Genomic DNA, 14,223 nt, shown 5'->3' with positions numbered 1-14,223 from the left:
TATGATTAGCTAATGGTAAGTTTTCCAGGGTTAAAAATGATTTATTTTTTGACAAAAAATAGTTTCAAGAAACTTCTTCAAATTTGTTTCACAGTAAACTCTAGAATTTTTTATAGAGTAAAATTTAAGAACTAAGAACAACATAGTCTGATATCAACACCCCTACCTACCTACCTATCTCTAGTAGTACTAATTAGAAACTCTCAGTAGCAACCAACAATAAAAAAAAATGATCTTGATCCTAATCATGGTTTGTTGTTTCTCTATCTTCATCTTGTGCCCTAAGAACAATGTAACCCTTGTCACATTTGAGAAACACAATTTGTGACACCAAACCAAAATATATATTTATACATGCCCTAGCCTATAGCCATCTACCCATTCTCTTCACTCCTCCCAACATCATTTACAAGAGTTGCCAAACAACTTGAATACAATTAATTTTTTAGCATGATTTTTACCTCTACTAAAATGGGAGTAATGCTTCAACTCTAAAAGCACCAGAATGGAATTTGGCTTCAAAATGTTTGGTGTAGCCACAGAAAGAATAAAGACTTTGTAAAAGATTTCCATGAACTCTTATTGTCATTAAGGCATTGGGTGTGCATATCATGAATGGTATTTGCTACCAATATCCCCATGTGTACCTTGAAACACATCAAATTTTCCAAAATGAAAACCCTAATCAGTCGAAAAAAAAACCAAAAAAATTAAGGGTTAAAAAGAAAAAAAACTTAACAAAGCCTTGGTCTTCATAAGTTATAGTTTGAAGAATGTGGGTGCCTAAATGATAAGAGTAGTGTAGTTGCATGCCATCTTTGAAAGCATGAGTGTACGAGTGACATGAAGAAAAACTTTATGTTTTAGCACTTTGGAGACACTATTAGATAACAAATGACTAAGTCTAGATATGGCTTTTGGATCTAGTTAGCTATCAAGAGTAGTCCACTTTTCCATTTTCATGTGTGTATTGTTAATCATGAAGTAGTTTTTTGTTAATCTATTTTCTAGTCATTCAAAAATGTTGACATGTTAATCTATTATATAAATAGGCTTCTACTAGTCAATAAAAGTGAGTTGCAAGTTTCTTCTTTCTCTATTTTTATTTTTAATATGTTTTTTAGCTGTATAGTTTCTCTATTTTTAAATAGTATCAGACCCAGGTCTAAAATTCATTTAGTGGTTTTCTTTCTAGAATTCGCTAGAGTGTTTAAGATGCAATATGTTTGCAAAAGGAGTTGTTGCAAGTAATATCACCTAGTGTGCTAATCTAATTGGTTTTATTGGGAAGATTACTTATTGTGACAGTACTTTCAAGTGTAATAATTGGTTGGGTAAAAACTTCTTGTTAGTTTTGTCTCTTTTTTTTTCTTTGTGTTGGCCAATCTTGTAGATTATTATATAATTAAATCAAATAAGTTAGATGGTACCAATTATGTTAATTAGAAGTTCAAGATGTTGACTCGGGGCATAATGTTTGGGCCATTATAAATAACAAAGAGGCCAAGCCTACATCACCTACAACACCACCAGTTGCTTTCCAAGATTGGGAAAAAATAAATTAAAAGATAAGATTCTCTTGTATGTGTCAGTAAAAGACTTTGTTATCCCAAACATAAGAGACATTACTACTTATAGTGGTACATGGTCAACTTTGAAAGGTTTGTACATGAGATTACAAACTCAAATATTATTTATTTTTTAAGAGAAAATTATTGTCTATCAAAATGGAAGTAAATGAAAGTGTTGGTCAATTTATATCAAGAGTTATGGAATTGAGAGATAAGTTGGCTAATCTTGGTGAACAAGTATTTAGTAATGATATACTAATAGTTAATTTGAATGGAATGGTTAGTGATTATCAAATTTGCATTATTGGTTTGGCTGCAAGAGAAAATACACCTTCTTTTGAGACTTTTGACACATATCCTTGTAGATGAAAAGGAGAGAAACAAGCATGTGGATAATAAATCTCAAAGTGTAGAGTAAGCTTCGATGGTGAAAGACACGAAGCCGTATAAAGGAAAGAAATGCTCAAAGAACAAAAGATGGGGTAAATTTGACAACCAAAGGAACAAAGAAGAAACCAAGTATCATGACTAGGTAGCATCAAAATCAAATGTAAAAAACAATAGAAATTGTAATTATTGTGGCAAACTTGGTCATTATGGACATGAATGTTACAAAAAGAAAAATATGTATCCAAAAACAACAAATATGAGGGTAATTTTTTGAATGATGAGGCTATGATAGGTGATAACCTTCATGATCTAAAGTTGGTTGTTTTTTACTATGCTTTTTTAGTTGAATCAACTAATTGTAATGATTAGTTTATAGATTCATGGGAATCAATCCACATGTCATGCCATAGAAATTGGTTCAAAAAATTTCAAGAGAAATATGATGGTAGAAATATATGTTTAGGAGATAATAGGTCACATAATGTAAAAGGATGTGGTAATATAAGTGCACAACTACCTAATGGTCATGTAAAGAAAATTTCTAATATTATGTATGTCTCAAGAATTAAGAAGAATTTGATTCCAATTTCAATAATTGTTGATCAAGGTCTTAAATTTAAATTCTTAATGACATGTTGTCAAGTTAAAGATGTGAAAAATCACAATAATGTGATTGTTGAAGGAATCAGGATGGGAGGTTTGTAAAAAGTTGATGTGAAAATGGAAAGTCATCATGCAATGACTACTACGTCCATATCTAGTAAAGACCTATGACATAAGAGGTATGGTCATTTAAATTTAAAATATCTGATTTCTCTACAAGGAAAATAGATGGTGCAAGGTCTTCCAATATTCAAGGATAAATAAATTAGTTTTGACGGATGTGCATTAGGAAAACAACATAGAAATGAATTTTCAATAAGAACTATGTTGATCTCAGATTGGTTTTGACAAGTGAGTGTCAACACACTTAAACCATTTACTTAGTTCATGCCAAACCAATAATACACGCTGAGTACAACATGTAAATATTAGACCATGCCAAGTTATAATGAGTGTCGAGTCACTCAAGTGTTGAGCAGATAGACCATGCCAAGTGATTCAGGAGCTGAGAAAATAGTGGATGTTGAGCAATGGAGGTGCTAAGTTAGAATAGAAATATAGTGCATGTCAAGCATCAATGAATTCATATGTTGAGTGACACAATTTTGACATACTTGTTTGTAATGGCACAAACAACTATGTAAACCATTTTAAAGCTAACTTAAGGATAGAATACGATGTTTTGGAGATAAGGTCGAATCTATATTTGGATTTCCTATACAATTGCATATAGCCAATTAGAAAATGGGAAGGTTTAAGCAGAAAAATGGATGAATCTCAGACATAGATTCATACCTAACCCTAAGTGACCTAAGTCTTCTTAAGGAGGATGAAGCCCTAAACTCTTTATGGGTAGGTAATTGAATTGGAAAAGCGAACAAGATAGTTTGTAGAGCATTCAAGGTGACGTAGAAGTAAGAGTGAATTGTAGAATCAGATAGAGAAGAATAGAGGATTGAGAAAAGGACACAACATTGAGACATTTGATTGAGAAGGATCATGAAGATAAGTGTTTAGAGGTGATCTGTCATTAGGCAAGCAAGTGCCAATCGCAGGATCTATGCTAAGACATTTTAGCAAGCAATTTCAATCAAATCTGTTATCAAAGTAGTCCTAATAGGCTATATGAAATCCTTTAATAGGGTGCTTACTTAGCTGTAAGTTGAAGTCCTCTAACAAGGCACACTTCTAACAAGGTGTTGAAATCCTCTAACAAGGTGAGACCTTACAGTCTTTGTAAGCCTTTAACAGGGTAGGCCTTTCATAGGGCAAACCATGGTTCATGGTCACAATATTGTAACCTTAATTGGATACACTTTACAACTGTAGTAGTGAAGATTTGTTGGTGTCATCCCACCCTAGTTTTACCTTCTCACTTGGGGGGTTTCTGGGTAATCATATCTAGTGTTATGTGTGTGATTGCTTACTTGTTTACATGATTTAGATGTATATGCTTTACATGATATTTTAGTTTATCTATTGAATGTATGAGATGGATGTGTGGTGAAAAGATTTATGGGTTCATGTTTTAATTGTTGATTCACACACCTCCCCCCCAGCCCAAGAAGTTTACTCTTTCTACTTGTAATTCCAACAATTGGTATCAGAGCTTTGTTCTCTAAAAGGGAAGCTTTGTAGCTTTGAGAAAAGATCTAGAAATGGAAGTCTACAAGTTAGGAAAGACTATTGAAAAAATAGGAGATTGAAATACATCTTATACTACATCAAATGAATAAAGCTAGAGATTCTTTAAAGATTTGTAGTGCCTACCCCTAGTTCACATTTTTGCTATCATGGTCAAACTTTATTAGACTAGTTCTATGTTGATGGTTAGTAGCATTGTTTTGAGACTTTCAGATTGTATTATGGATTCAGTTGATATGTGATGAGATTACTTAGACTCTACATTTCATGTATGCATGGTGACTATTACATTATTTCCAATTATTGATGATGATTAGTTAGATGGTTTATTATCATAGGTGTTTCCTTATGGATACTTACCCCATACTTGCATGTGTATGGTGTTTGTGTTTGTTTTCTTATTGTATGGCATTTTTTATGTGGTTAGGGAAGGGAGTCGTAGTCACCTGCTAGTTGGGATCTACACGATGCACCACTTCCTACCATTGCCTGTTTAGCTTAGCATATATATATATATATATATATATATATATATATATATATATATATATATATATATATTGTATGTACATGCATAATTTCTATGCAAGTTGCAAGTACCGGGTATCAACTTCCTTGAATTGCCAAGATGAGCATACCCTATCACACTATCTCAATGGTAAGAGAGGGGAGATAAATTCTCAAGTCCAAATCCTATACCTTTAAACCTTTTGTCCTAGAGAGGTAGGACAAGTATCTCAGATATTGGAACCCCACATTTAATTCAACTGTGTGATTTTAAAAAAACTCAAACATGTGCTTGTATTTTCATTTTCTCTATGCTATATGTTTGGGGTTTTTGGGTTGACTAGTTTTTTGACCAGTTATAGGACGTCTACCAAAGGCTCAGGGGTTATGATTATGATGTCATGATGATGTCTTTTGATCTCAATCTTTTTAAACTCAACCATGGTTATGTGATGGCATGCTGATTGATATTGTCTTCAGTCTTCTTGTGTAAGCTGTGATATATGAAACCTTTTTATGAGTTATTGATTAGTTGTTTTTGGGTTACTTTCTAGTCACCTTGATGGGATTGAATTATTATCTCATCTTGATGATGTCATGTTGTGACATGTTTTGACTCGACCATTTTGGATTCTTCAATCAGTATTATTTTGAGATACCTTTTGGTTGCTTGTTGAGAACCAATGGATATTGTGGTTATTAGTGATACCTTCAGTTGCCAATAGAGAACTGTTGTGGTCATGATTATCTATGGATGTTTTTAAGTTGCTCATGGAGATTTTGATACTCTTATTGTGGATTACCTTTTGGTATTTTACTAGTTGCTTGTATAGGATTGTGGTGATTTTTTGATTTATGATTCCATGAGCTTAGGGTAGGTTATCTACTTGTAGTGTTGGGAAATGGCTTGCGATGGGGGCTGGGGCCCTAAGAGGCTGCCAGGGTAACTCATTGTAAGTTGTCTTAATAAGTGAAAACATTACACCTAATACTAACTTAATGAACCTAATAAGAGAATTGTTTGTTCTTGCCCATGCCTCGAGTGCTAGTATAGACTACGATGGGAGTACAGAGAATGCTTGGTTGTGACCTTGCATTTCGTAGTATGCCTCATCAGTACAAGAGGATACTAGTGGCTGCATAGGGATCACTAGGGGGCCGAGGTCTATTGATAGACTACCAGGGTAACTCTAGCATGATCCATGCAATGACACTTCCCCACTTGCATAGTAGGTTTCCTACATGTCTTTGTTGTGCCTCTAGGATTAGATGTTGGTTTGTGATTGGAACCTTTGAGTTAGTATACTTTTAGGATTCCTAGACTTAGAGAGTACTTGTGTTATGTATTTTTTCTCTAGTGCTATGTGATTGGTTACCCTATTTGGCACTTGAAGATTATCTCCTCAACGCGGTGGGAGTGGACCATTTAGGTTCCGCGCGGTCAGGTGGTAGTGATTTTTCCACTCTTACCATATGAGATCCATCTGAGACACCATGGCTGATGCATTCTTTGTTGGCATTTATCTACATTCTGTTCATGGATTATGATGGTGGACATGTATCCTTATATTGATGATTGCATATGTTAGATGATGTTATCTTATGCTTTATTTTGCATGATTAGATTTCTTTATGCATATGATGTAGTATATTTTAGGAGTGACATTCCTACTATAATAATACCAATGATCTCTTCGGTGATTTGGAATGTTGCGCACGAAGGGATGGCTAGGGCCTACGATGGTCTAATGATGCTATTTATGGTTGGGAGGAACCGTGAACTTAGTTATGTTGTGATTTATGGTTATCTTTTATGATTAATATTTATATCTTCTGTGATGATGTATCATGTATGGTATTTGGTTTCATTTACTTTATTGCATCATGGACTAGAATTAGGATGATGATGTACTTTATTTTCACAAATGTATATTCTTTTAAGCCTTTCATACCTTGTGGCATGTACAATGGATGATCGAGCAATCGAAAATGTAATTTAAGAATGTTGGACTTTTCATTATTATTTTATGTGGATGTAGTATTAGATGGAATCATTAATAATTAATTTAGATGTGATTCTACATTAAGGGATCCTTAAGAATGTAACATGTTATGTATGTTTATGTTTACTTTCAATTGGATGTTGTTATTGCTTTCATTACTATGTTGTGATTGGTTTACTTTAATGATTTTTATTTTTTTTCAAATGCTACTAGACTTAGTGAAATTTTAGGTTAATTCTTTGGATCCCTTGGCGGGGCATTACAAGAGTTCCTTGAAGAGAAGAAAAGAAATTGCTATTATGGAGAATGACACACAATACAAAGAGATAGGCACCACTAAGCTATTTGCAAATGGAGACTCAAATGAGTTTGATGCAATAGTTGCAGATCTAATGGAAAAGAATAAGATCCAAGATGAGGAAATCAGAAATCTCAATTTAGAACAAGAATCACAAGCCATACTGGTATGTGATGTGGTTGAACAAAAGAAGAAATCTATGGAAGACAAAGCCATGATTGAGGAAGACAAAAGAGTTTTCTCCAACAGACTAGAAGAGAAGTCAATAGAACTAACCAAGATTTCCAACATGTAATTGGATACTCTAAGTCAAATGGTGAATGCCAACTATGAACTAAATTTCAAGGACATTGAGATAACTACATTGAAATTGTAGAATGAACAACTACAAAATGACCTAAAGAGAGAAAAGGAATTTGCTGAGAGTTTCAACAAACCAAATGAAGCCATCAAATACTTTGAGCAATTACTGAGATCCCCTAGATCTAACAATGATACATCTAGATTGGGATACATAAGCACTGAAGAAGGAGAGTCATCTAAAAGTGCTAAAAAAAGGAATAACAAAGGTAAAAACTCCAAACCTACTTGTCATAAATGTGGTAAGAGAGGACATACTGCTAATGTGTGTAGGAGCAAGAATATAAATTAGAATGTCAAGCCTAAGAACATGACTCATTGTCATAAGTGCAAAAAGCAAGGTCATCGGGCACATGAATGTAGAACCAAGACCATGAACATCGAAAGATTTGAAGGTTATTGCTACAACTATCAGAAGTATCAACATAGAGCTTTTGAATATAGATCCAAATCCATGTGGTCATCAAACAAGAAAGAAAAGTTAAGGAACAATGGAAACTCTTATTATTGGGATTATAATACAAGATATAGCTATCATTATTGTCAAGAATATGGACATGTTCCTAAAAATTGCATTAGAACACACTACAATGCTAACTACAAAAGGTGGTTGAGTCAAATCACATGCTTTGGCTATTTGAAAACTAGTCACATTAGTAAGTATTGTCCAACTAGGTCAAAGGTACTAAGTTGTGAATTTGATAAAGGCAAAGGCAAGGTAGATGTTGAACACATCAAACATGAGATGAACAAGACACGGAAAAAGAAAGATGCTTGCAATAGATCAAATGGAGAAGGGATCACTTCACCCAATGGGTCAACTGATCACACCTCATCAAACTAGGCAATCAAGAGGTATGTAGGACTAATATTCAAGTTTAATATCATACATTATTTCCAAAGGAGATAGTACTAAAAAGAATACATTAGCATGAATAAAGATGCAAGATATTGTTGAAAATTCAAGTTAAATCTTTGACATTTTCATGTTGTTGCTGAGCATGAAATGTTTCCTGTGTGTGCTGAGTGGAATACTAGTTGATGTTGAGTTGCAAGACTATCTAGTTGATGTCAAGCATGTTGTAGCTACCAAGTGATGGAAATATTAATGGATGCTGAGCTTATAGTTCTACAAGAACTTAGCATTAAATGCAAGGTTTTCAGAGGGTATATGATCAATTTTTGCCCATTACTCATCATTTTTGAATTCAAGCAAGAGCAAGTGGGGCAAAAGGTGATTCAAAAACTTGTATAAGGTATTTGCAAAGATTTTAGTGTCAATCTCACACCAAAATACAAATTTTACAAGGCACTTATCATAAGCTGAGCTATATGCAATTTACTTTTGCATAAACCCTAGTTTGAAAAATGGTGTCTAGCTTGAAAAATGTAGAAGGGAAAGAGGTTTTGAATGTTTAACTTGTCAGTAACAAAGTGAAACAACATATATTTAAGGCCATCCCTACATAGCGTATAAACAAGATCCTTTTGGAGCTCTGTCAATGATCCTACCTAATGTAATTATGGTTCAAGATGTAAGGAAATATTATAATGGAAAAATTGGTAGCATTGGGGACTTAGAAATCAGAGAAGCATATGATAGGTTATGTGAAAATGGTGCTCTAAAGGAAGAGTATAAAATTGTTGAGAGAAAGGGTTTGATGCATCCCCTAGATTGTCTTAATGTATTTAAAACTAAATGGATTAGAATTGTGTTGAGCCGAATACATGATGGATCTTTATGGTTTGAGAGTGGACCGATTAAGATTACCAAAAGAATAATTAATAGGGTAACTAGTTATCCAACCCTAGATTGGCCCAAGACTTTGAGGAGTGATTCCAAGGAAGCAATAGAGAAGAACACTAGAGTAGTTTGGAACAAAAGAGGTGTGACAATAGATACTATTACTAATCCATTAATAGACTTTGTTGTTAGGTTAATCTCTCATAAATTCTATCAATCTAGTAGATTGAATAGTGTACCCTGCGTAGCTGTGGATGTTGGCTACAGGATTGTGAAGAAAGATCATACTTATGATCTAGCAGAATTACAACTACAACAACTGATGGAGAACCTTGGAGTTATAATGAAAACCAAGCATGCACAGTGCAAGTTTGGTTCAATTCTAGTTTGCATATTCTTTTATATGAAGAATACATTTCCCTATTTTGGCACTATAGGATGGAAGACAAATAGGTCAATTATAGTACAGATCAATGAGTTTATTGAGCAGATGGGAGAAAACTTTGAAACATTGATGACAAGTTATTTTGAAGATTTTAAGAAATCAATGAAAGAAATAATGAGGATACCAATTTCTTTGGATGAACAACATTATAATGATATATGTTTTTTGGTTAATGCTGATTACACCTTTGTGCAAGCTGCCACACCAACGGTCAGATGGTTAAGGCCACGTGGGTATGGAATTAATGTTGATGAACCATTAGTAGCCATCACTACACTCCTAGTAGAGGAAATTGAAAAAAGTTTAAAGATATTTGGCAACTATAAAATGGTAAATCAATGATTACCATGGAGTTGAAAACTAACTTGTCACTCAAGAAGAAAGATAAGCTGGTTAAGAAATTAAAAGCCAAATTTGGATGAGCAGAGGAGGAAGAAGAAGAAGAAGAGGATGAAGAGGAAGAAAAAGCATAAACACAAGAACCTCTTTCATTGACTCAAGGCATGGGAGAGGATAAGGAAGAAAAGGAAATAGAAGGTGTCAAGGGAGAAGAAGTCAAGGAAGCACCTACTCATGTTGATCCAAAGAAGATGAAGGCTAAGGCATAGCTAGTGGCTAAGGAAAAGAAGATTGTCAAACCTAGTCAAGCCAAGCTAAGTGCACCTATTACAAGAGCCAGCACATGAGAAACAACTCAAAAGGCTAAGGAGAAGTCTAAGCAAACATAGCAAGGTGGCCAAGTGCAAAAGAAAAAAAGGAGAAAATATGTTGCATAGCCTGATTTAGATGAAGAAAGGACAAAATTAGATGCTATAAGCCAATTCAAAGTGATAAGTCACAAACCACTCTCTGATCTTGAAATTTTGTGTGAAAATGTCAAGAATAATGTATATTTATCTAGTTTAAAGCATACTAATTTTGATAAACTTGGGAAAGAAGAAAAGAATCAAGTGGAAGAACCATTGTATGCCATGATGTCTAAGTTTAAGAATACTCCACTAGAGTTTTTCAACATAATACTAAAAGGTTTATATGATATTATTGAGCATAAGTCACATTATTGTTTAAATTTAGAGAAACAAATTAGAGAAACAACATTAGCTCAAGTGATGCTAGAACCAACAAAGGGACATATTACTAATGTTGTTAAGAGATATGCTATTAGGTTTACACCTAAGTATAGAGCCTTTAGCATTCTTCAAAATAATATTGAAGATGTGGTCAAGAAATTAAACACAAATATGGAAACTTATCTATGGGTTGACCATTGTAAAATAGGGAGATGTGGATCCTTCATAAGGTAAGCATGATAACAAGGATGATGAACATGATGATGAAAAGGAAGATAATGATAAGGAAGATGAGAATAAAGATAATACTATTGGGGAAGAAATAGAAAAGAAGGATAGTGACACAACAACAGTTGAGCAGTAGTAAGATTAACAGTGTGTAGGACACACAAGTCCTGAGTGTCAATCCCCCCCATGGTAGAGTCAATTCTAATAAAACTATTATTGTTAAGGATGTCTCTAATCTTTCAGCTACAAAGATTAATCCCCTGACTAAAGAAGACTTGAAGAAGATATTGGACCAATCTACACTTGAAGCAAAACTCTGTGAAAATCCAATTTTGGTCAGTATAGATGAGCTCCAAAAGGTAGTAACTAATGTCACAAGGGACAAGGTGAATCCATAAGAACAACCTTCTATCGTCTCTTTAGTTACTCAAGTACAACCTTTGACTCAAACAATAGTAGATACATCTACTAAGCTTGATACACTTGTTAAAATCGACACAGTTGAGTAGAGCAGATTGTAGAAGAAGAGAAAGACACTACTACTGGATAGCAAGAAACAAGATAGATAGATTCATTTGTACCTAAAGGACAAGAACAAGGTGTTATTCAAGTCATAATAATAGATTAAAGCAAGCCTGAAGAACATGAGAAAACACCTAAGGCAAAGGAGTAGGAAGCCATCCAAGCATTGGTAACTCTATCAACATCTAGAACTCCACCTACACAAATTCTTTAGAAGCCAAGCACAGAAGCCATAGCATTACAAATCTCAGTGCCAAGTCGTGGTTCATCAAAGGTTGATAAGGTAATTCACTATGGAGACATAAGCCTTGATGAAGAAATTACTAGTCCAAAATTTGACTATGACACCGTGACACTGGAGCAAATAGGCATTTTGCAACAAGCCTTAGAGAAGAAAAAGCATCAAGAAGTGCTCATGAGAGAACATAGGCAAGAACAAGCTCTTCAAGATATAAAAGAAATCTTTTTAGATGCATTCAACCTATCAACTTCTGAAGAAACCAAGCCACTAATTGAACAACTCATAGATATAGTGGAAAAGGTTAGTAATGAAGACCTTGATACCACTGCAAAACTTTTAGAATGGTCTGAGAAGAAGTTCCAAGGAAAAGTGAATGGAAAGATATCTGGTGAGATAATATTGACTCAAGTTGCATTGTCAACTAAGGTTGAAGAGGTAAAGAAGGTACTAGAGAATATATTCTCACTATACAAAAAGTTATGTGATCCTACACTCTTTACTCAAGAGACCAGACATCATAGTTTGAGCCTAGAGAAAACCCCAAACATATCAAGTACTAAGCTACCTAGAACCCAACTCAAAGCGAGAAGCACTTTAGAACATTTCTTAAAGCACAAAGTCAATTAGTTGAACTAATAGTAGATGAGGCTGGCATAAGAGCCAAATTGACATGTATACAGACATCCCTTACCCCACACATGGAAACACTGCACAAGGAACTAAGTTATGTAGAGACTCTACTGAAGAAAGATCCCAATCTTTCTACATTAGATGGCCTAGTGTACCTTGCTGCCGAGCTTGCTATCCAAATCAAGTAATTGGATGTTGCATGTGACAATTAGGATGCAACTCTCAAAATCATAATGGAAGTCCATAAATCCTCTTTGGACAAACAAACTATAAGTGTATAACCCATTTGACATAAGTGTCAAAAAGGGGGAGAATAACATTGGACATTGGGGGAGATAAAGCAAGGGATAAATATACCATGGGGGAAGTATGAACAAAGGGGGAGCAGAGAATAATAGAAAGGAAGAAATAAAAAAGGGGAGCCTAGTAGTAAAGTTATATCATTGGGGTGATATAAATTTTTGGAGACACATTTTTGAGGAAAGCAGTAAATAGATACAGACATCAGCTATAACAGAGCATATCAGATGAAAGAGTATCAAATATAGTGCATTGAAGTTAGAGAAGAGCACAGGTTTTGGATATGTTATGCTCAAGAAGTTAAGTAGAATATTGTATATTTAAGTGTTTTTGACACTCATGTCAAAGGGGGAGATTGTTAGTATTAGATTGGTTTTGACAAGTGAGTGTCAACACACTTAAACCATTTACTTAGTTCATGCTGAACTAATAATACATGCCAAGCACAACATGTAAATATTAGACCATGTTGAGTTACAATGAGTGTTGAGTCACTCAAGTGCCAAGAAAATAGATCATGTCGAATGATTTAGGAGCCAAGTAAATAGTGGATGTCAAGTAGTGTAGGTGTTGAGTCAAAATAGAAATATAGTGCATGCTGAGCAATAGTGACTTCATATACCAAGTGACATAGTTTTGACATACTTGTTTGTAATGGCACAAACAACTATGTAAACCATTTTTAAGCCAACTTAATGATAGAATATGATATTTTGGAGATAAGGTCAAATCTATATTTGGATTCCCTATGCAATTACATGCAACCAATCAGAAAATGAGAAGGTTTAAGTGGAAAAATGGATGAATCTCAGCCTTAGATTCATACCTAATCCTAAGTGACCTAAGTCTTCTTAAGGAGGACGAAGCCCTAAACTCTTTATAGGTAGGTAATTGAATTGGAGAAGCAAACAAGATAGTTTGCAAAGCATTCAAGGTGACTTAGAAGTAAGAGTGAAGTGCAGAATCAATTAGAGAAGAACAAAGGATATAGAAAAGGATACAACATTGAGACATCTGATCAAGAAGGATCAAGAAGATAAGTGTTTAGAGGTGATCTACCATCAGGCAAGCAAGTGCCAATTGTAGGATCTATGCTGAGACATTTTGTTAAATGATTTTAGACAAATCTCTTAACAGAGTAGTCCTAGCAGGCTATATGAAATCCTTTAATAGGGTGCTTACTTAGTTGTAAGTTGAAATCCTCTAACAAAGCACACTTCTAATAGTGTGTTGAAATCCTCTAACAAGGTGAGACCTAACAATCTTTGTAAGCCTTTAACAAGGCAGGCCTTTCATAGGGCAGACCATGGTTCATGGTCAAAACATTGTAACCTGAATTGGATACACTTAATGACTATAGTAGTGAAGATTTGTGGGTGTCATGCCCACCCCATTTTTACCTCACTTGGAGGGTTTCTGGGTAATCATATTTGGTATTATGTGTGTGATTTCTTACTTGTTTACATGATTTATATGTATGTGCTTTACATGTTATTTCAATTTATCTATTGAATGTATGAGATGGATATGTGGTGAAAAGTTTTATGGGTTCATGTTTTAACTACTAATTCACACCACCCCGCCCCCCCAACCCGCCTCTCAAAAGTTTACTCTTTCTACTTGTAATTCCGACAAACTAATGTAAAGGAAAGAACTATTCTTGAATT

The sequence above is a fragment of the Cupressus sempervirens genome, chromosome 1 (assembly GCF_028749045.1).
Source record: "Cupressus sempervirens isolate cs-2001-9-10 chromosome 1, ASM2874904v1, whole genome shotgun sequence".
In the NCBI taxonomy this organism is placed as follows: Eukaryota; Viridiplantae; Streptophyta; class Pinopsida; order Cupressales; family Cupressaceae; genus Cupressus; species Cupressus sempervirens.
The sequence above is the reverse complement of the archived record's forward strand: the minus strand, read 5'-3'. Positions refer to the sequence as shown.